Source organism: Coturnix japonica, chromosome 12 (genome assembly GCF_054131305.1).
Source record: "Coturnix japonica strain WE chromosome 12, WE-NBRP24, whole genome shotgun sequence".
NCBI lineage: Eukaryota > Metazoa > Chordata > Aves > Galliformes > Phasianidae > Coturnix > Coturnix japonica.
The window spans coordinates 5,856,002-5,863,150 of NC_140674.1; the positions used below are offsets into that span (position 1 = coordinate 5,856,002).

The 7,149-nt window shown below is 38.3% G+C and overlaps 2 protein-coding genes across 2 annotated transcripts in view; one reads left to right on the forward strand and one right to left on the reverse strand.

The window, feature by feature from the left end:
* The window catches only part of LOC146758840 (uncharacterized), a 52,320-nt gene that overhangs the window by 28,327 nt on the left and 16,844 nt on the right, over window positions 1-7,149 (forward strand). The window lies entirely within an intron of this gene.
* Window positions 1-7,149, reverse strand: part of LOC107317966 (vesicle-associated membrane protein 2-like) — a 41,804-nt gene that overhangs the window by 16,351 nt on the left and 18,304 nt on the right. The window lies entirely within an intron of this gene.

Sequence of the window (7,149 nt, forward strand, 5' to 3'; positions counted from 1 at the left end):
CAGATATTTTCTTCTAGAGAAACGTGTCAGGCTGTTCACTACTAATAACACTAACAAAGATCCCCTTTGTGCTATGGACTGCTAGCATTCTGGACACCAGGGAAGTGAAATATATGAGAAGAAGTGTTATTAGCCACATGTTTCCACTAATAAGCAGAGTTCATAAATGCAACAGTGTTTTTGGCCATATCTGTATGCTGCCATATACCTTCTCATATACCTTTTCTGCCAAATAATTTTCACTTTTTTTTTTTTTTAAATACTTAACAGGCAGGCCTTAAAATGATTTGGCATAAAGTAGATACTTCCTACTTTGTTCTCTTCCAGCTCCTTGCTATCATATAATTTTGTTTCAGTTGTATTTCTTGGAGCTCCTCTTCTTCCTGAATAACAGGAATGTGTATTTTCACATCTGCCTTTACTATCCAGCAGGAGCTACGGTAACTACCAAAGAGAATCTTTATACGAAGGTACAGCAAGCTTGTAATTAACGGCCACATCTTAATTAATTATGTAAAATCTAACACAAGATCAAGCAGAACTGGGTGCTGCCTTAAGTGCAGATCTACTCTTACCAAACCTTTCTCCCAGAGGCTCTGCAGGTAGGTCATTCATTTATGTAACATCAGTGATGTCCTTGATCCCCAGCATGCCAGTTAGCACATGAGCAGTCTCACTGATTGAAAGCAGGTGCTGGATCTGAGGATGTACACAGCCACCTATGAAGAAATGTTTGGGACTGTCCTAGTGATTCAGTAAAGTGATCTCAGCTGACTCAGACTTTCTCAGTTCTTCTAGTTACTTGCTGGGCCTGAAGCTGGTAGGTCAAATTCATTACTAACGAATTTCTCATCTCACCTGCACATTTTGGAAGCAATTTCCTACTCAGCTCTAACAGCTGAAGTGAGCTGAAGCTCTAATGAAGAGAGAATTTGAGGGATCTAGCATTACTAGATCCTAGCACCAGTTGAAAGAACATTAAGGATGACCATGTATCTAATGTTTGAGAACATCTGCTGGATATACACTTTTATTTTTATTCATCTCTGTGAACGATATAGGAGAAATTTTTGTGTTAGTCAGATTAGAGAAGGGAGACGCGTGATACAGAGCCATCACCACACATGAGAGAGGCTTTGGTATGGTTTACATCACGACCTTGGAAGCTGTTTTCAGCAACATGTTTCACACATCCAAAATGTTTATAAAGTATCAACTGTGGGGCCTTTGGAGTCATTATCCTAAAATCACTGCAAGAAGCGAAGGAAAAGCTATTATCCTTGCATACACCTGCAAAACTGAGATACAAGCAGATTAGATTACTTGCTCGGTGACATAGGAAGGCAGAGCAAGGCAGCCTCGGCCCCTTCCTTGCCATCCTCTTGCTCCCCTCTTCTTCAGCTACTGAATCCAGACCGAAGTTCACAAACTACTTCAAAGAGCAGGAATCATTTTTGACCTCTCAGACATAAAGAGTGACAAACACACACAGTTAAAGGTTACAGCAAGAAGAAAGCATGAATTACATCAGACACCTTAAGCTGCTATCAGCTGGCAAAGCTCAGCAGAGGGGGCAATGAAAGTGAATCAGTGCAGCAGCAGATTTGACTAATGATTGCTATAACAAGTCGAATGAAGAAAGCAGTTTTCTATAAACCACAGTCTGATTCCTCTTTCCTCAAGCCCTTCTCCCTGTCATTCTAGTAAGATAGGAAATTGCTTTTCTTCCCCTTTTTTGTTAGTTCTAACTGTCCAGGTACTGTATTTTTGTAGTATGTATTTGCTGTTGTAACCAAACTTATGTATATTTAAGATGCTGATCTTGCATTTTTACTCCATCAAAAGGCATCTCGCCATTTGGGCTAGCCTGCCTAAGTGTGGTGACTTTTCTAAATGGGATCTTATTTCCACAGTATGTCAGTTTATCCAAAACCAGAGCAAGATTTTCTATCAGTTTAACTATGTGCAGTTTGACACAGTTCCAACAAAACCCAGTCTAACCTAACTAAAATTCCATGCTAACCTATTTACACACCATCTTTAACTCCTTGAAGTTATGGGCTTTTCACAGCTTACATTTATGTGTACAAACTTAACAGTAATAGATGGCTGGTACAGTTTTGGATGGGCTGCTATGTTTCTCTCTGGAAAAGTGCGTGTTCTTGTGTGTATCTAGAAATCTGGACACATTAGCTATCTACCCCAACACCTCCTGCTGAAATTTTTGCTATTCCTTTAGCAAAATAAGAGTGTCAGATGGCAGGTACTGCAGCTCTTTCAGAATCACACACTAATTATGCCAGCACAGGTTCAGAGAAAAAAGGTCAGTTTACTTCCAACAACAAAAAATACCAAATAAGCATCCTTCAGAATTAGGATCTCAGCCTCTTACAAGTAGTTGGTCAGGCTCTCTGCCTGTAAGATGACTGGTCTCTTCAAAAGAAAGCCCTGGTTAGATAACACTGATTAGAGACCTACTTAGTTCGAAGATGCACGCACTTGATAAAGGACTTCAGTTTCAGACTTGTTGCCCAATAACTGTATTTCTTTCAGATTTCTAGCTGCTCTTCTTCCCTCCGGTCACTATTCCTCACCTCCAGGTTAATTTTTCCTTGGTCTCATTCTGCTAATCCCACTTTCACAGGGAAACAAAGCTGCTCTATGGAAGTAAAGAAGGTCATGATACCATAGAACTGGTTAGAGTGAAAAGCTAATCAGGCCATTGACAGAGAGGTGTCTCTACTGAGTTAACAGACATTTGCATACCTGGAGATGCAAATGTTATCGAAAGGTGTTTTCAGTTCTCTAAAATCTCAGACAGAATAGAATCAACTCCTGACAAGACCAAATAGGCTTCCCTTACTGCCAGGGAACAGTCACTGTTTTTACAAAGATGTTGCTCTTAATTGTGCTTCTCAGTGTTCCACCTGAGACCTTCCCTATTCAGTAAAACCTGATCATTGCCAATTAAATGACTACAGACTAACTTAGACTCATCGCATTCTACAGCTATCAATTTTAAAATGTTTTCTCATGCTATTTGTAACAATAGCATAATAGTAAAGTGTAATAGTGAATTAGTGGTAAGAAAATACCACCTATAAAAGGAATTTGCATTTTGAAATGTGTTAATTTTATGAAGAAAGTTCTGCTTTGAACACATTTCTGTTCCCAAAAGTGATTTTCATGTATTACTGGCAATATTCTACAAGGGCTCTCCCTTATTACTAAATATTTATGCTGCTCATCAGCCAAAAATAATACCCTACATTTAAAGTCCTGGGAACACATTTAATTCAATATTCCCACCAGTTTATTATGACTGTGTTGACCATATGGTGTGCTAAATACGCACATGGAAAAAAACAGAGGAACCTTAAGACATCATCTTTAATATGATCATCAATTGTTACGCTAGTAATAACTGATTTATTTTCTCCAGTATCTTCTATTCAAGCCAAATGAGTATTACCTACAAGGCCCAAAGCACCTGAGTTCTAAATTAAGCCAATTAGTTCAGCCAAGTGACTTCTGTTACAAAGAATTTTCCAGAAAGAGCTGCATTATTTCCATAATTTTCGTAAATTGCAATCTTCACAACAGCCAGTTGTGGTGACTCAGGTGAGGACTCTGTTTGTCAGAAAAGTAACACACGGCAGATTCCTTCTCTGAAATGTCAACACTCCAGATTTTTTAGATTGCTGTTATCTTTTGCAAAGGCCATGGCTTAAGATGAGGCCAGCATAACACAGAGATATTGATTCATGAGTTAACCACTGACCAAGCTTTGCAGAGTAGTCAGACAGATTTGCCTGAAGATGAGGCAGGGTGTTGGCATACACATTTTAGGTTCACGAATTAAAACTGAGGATAACACTTGAAAGCCAACTGTGTAATATAATATTAATGTTAACTGATGAGTTATTCCGAAGTTTCACAGCTACAAGGCCTACAATATTTATGTATTTTAAATACAGAGTACTGAAGTAACTGAACAACTCTAAAGGAAACAATCTCCTTTTTAGGTAACTCCCCTGTACCAATTGTCGTTCCACACTGTTTAGGTTTTTTCTCAGAAAGGGATTAATTCTCAGAATTTGATGATTTGAAACTATCTCCAATCTTTATCCTAAAAAAGATTGATTTTTAATTAGGGAATTAAAGCAAGTACAGGTATAAAATTATGCTACAATTTTTTTAACTTAGTATTACACTGACATTAACATTATAGCTTAAAAACAAATATATCATTTATTGCTTCCTAAATTTGGTTTAAATTCTTAATTTGCATCAAACTACTTCTGGATTGAAATTAACAGATCAGTAAAAAAAAAATGCAGAAAACTCATCATATGAAATACTAATTATAGTTAATAACTAATAATACATTCAGTACAATGTCTATACACAAAAATATCAAAAGGCTGTATTGCACTAAAAGACCAGTTTTAAAAGGAAGTATTCTCTTTGTTTCTAGATAGGACTGACATCTGTCAACTATTTCTATTAATTTCAGAATTACCAGGCCTCAGGTGCTTAAAAAATTTCCTCTTCCCAAATAAAACTGGTGTGAAAAATCAGCTCTTTGATCTGCTTTTGTCACGAAATGGTTACTATTCCAAGCAGGTTAAAGAAAAACAATTTAGCACTCAGCTGAACTTCAAATGAATTTAAAGGTGTACATAAACTAACTGTTCTTACAGAAAGTACCAGATTCTAGTTAAAGGTCCTTATGCTCCATCAGCCCCTTGTGTTTGCTTCTTAATCCATTCCTTTTGAGAGCCTTCAGCTTTGCCCCTGGGAGCTCCTGACCTTGCAAGGTGTAGTAGCAGCCTTTCTCCAGTTACCACAGCTCTGTCTTGCACACTGACGCTTCCTAATATGCTTGGAAAAATCACTAAGAGTGACCATCACAGAAAGAGTTGCATTTTTCTTCCTAGGAGTTTTGGCTTATAAATAGAAGAGTGCTTTTATTGGGTATTAAAAAACAACAATCTAAAAACAACCAAAATCCAAACACAAAGAAAAGTTTCTACAGAGAAATCAAATCCCGGATAACTGAAACAACACTGGATTAAAGCAAATCCCCAAAGCATACAGAGCTGTGGGAAGGAGGAAACATAACAAAACAAAGCTTTGCTCAGTGCCCAGGTGACTGAAACAACTCAAGAATGAAGCAATAAATACTCTGAAAATGCAGTCAGGATCATTACTGTGGTTTTATCCTCCACATTAGAAGAAGGAAACAGTTTGCCTTGGAAGCTACAGAGGCAACATGTAAATATCTAACAAATGTTTCAAAAATTCAGGAGTTCATAGCCAGTGTACATCTGAACCAGACAGACAATAACGCTTAACATCCTGATCTGCCAGATAATCCAGATTCAAAAAACTCAATTTTCAGCCCCTAGATCCATTAAGCAGATATCCAAGTCCTATCTCTGAATAGAACTCATGAACTTGAAGCTCACACTGACATGGTGCACTCCACCTATGTTCTCAGGCAGAGGAGTAAGAGCATCCACTATTTCTAACTTTCTGTGTAGGCTGCCAGGATCATGGGCTAAACCCAAAGGAGTAAACAGGCAGCAGCTGGGTAGGGAGTGGGAGGGGAGGATTTAGGCTGAGTTTGACTCAGTCACCCCCTACTCACTGACTCACATACTAGCGCAATAGAAACTGCTGTAATTTGTGCTGATTGCAGTCAGGTATAAATTAGCTCTGATACAGAGGTGCAAAGAGTGGTAAGACGAACATGCTTTTCCTGCTTTTAAGGAATGATTTTTTGGAATGGAGAATGCTTCCTATGCTTGTCTTTTGAAAGATCCAAGTTAAAGCCTAGGATTCCTTAGGACCCTCTAGTTACCTGTAAATTACTGCATAGCATTCTCACTGGGCTTTAGAAACAAATTAACTATTATCTTTTCCTACTCACAAAGCCACTTTTAAGCTCTCAAAGTCTTTCCATTCACTGGAGGGCAAGGTATTACCCTTCTACAATTGTGACTGGGACACTGATGCAAAAATTTAGATGCAAGTATTATTTTTGGAGTTCCTTTTTGCTGAAAAAGCTATACAGCTACAACTATCCCAACTAAATACTGGGAATTAAATCCACCTGGCTGGGAATTAAATCCACCTGGCTACCTCAAATTCAGCCTATTTGCAGCATGATTAAATGCATTGGTAGAGCTATTATTATTATTATAGTATTCTCTGGCTCCTGCATGTGCTGGTGCCAGTACTGTAATGTAGGCCTGGCACAAAAGGTTTCAGATGTACAGTACTTTAGGCACTCTACTACCTGGAACCTTGTGTGTCGCATCACAAAGTACCAAAGAGGAAAGAAAGCACATGGTAGTAACCAGTTCCCTAGGTAACAAAGACATACTATTAAAAGAGAAAAAGGAATCACAGAAGTAAATAAAGAAATGCATGCAGTAACTGGCCACAAGCAGAACTAACGCTACTGGATACTGCAGAGAACCGAATGGAGCAGAGCATGTAAATTCATGTACCTTGTATCAGGGAGGAAAAAGGAAAAATTATTCCCCTAATTAGATGAAATGATGCGTTTTTATGCAGCCAGGTTCACCCTCCCTCCCAGCCCACTTCCTCTTCACCTCCTAACTACTTTTGCAACATTTTCACATTACAAACAGCTACTAAGCAACAGGAGGTTCACAGAAGGTGAGTCACTCTCATGATAGGCTGGTGTGCAGGAGGGAGATTAGTGACCTGACAACGCACAGCCCCAAATATGTTGTACTGTCAGACAACCAACATGGCCACTGAATGCAGCAAAACTCAATAAACTGTAAGTGCTTTAGAAGGACATAATTATAGTCACAGTTTATAATTATCACAGATAACAGGCTAAAAAGAGTGGTATATGTTAGATGCACAGCAGACATGGCATTAGGCATTCCATATAAATAAGGTATTCCCTTAGTTAACTAGACAATAACTAAATTAGATTTTATATCACAATATGAAATTGTTGGGCTTTGGATTGATAGTAAAAATTTTGCATACTAAGAAAAAGGGAAGTGGGGCAATGTCACACAAGGTTAGTTAATTACCAGTGTGAGCAGAACAAGGAGTATTTGTGGCAAGATACATTCTTTTGACTGATGTTTTACTACTTGT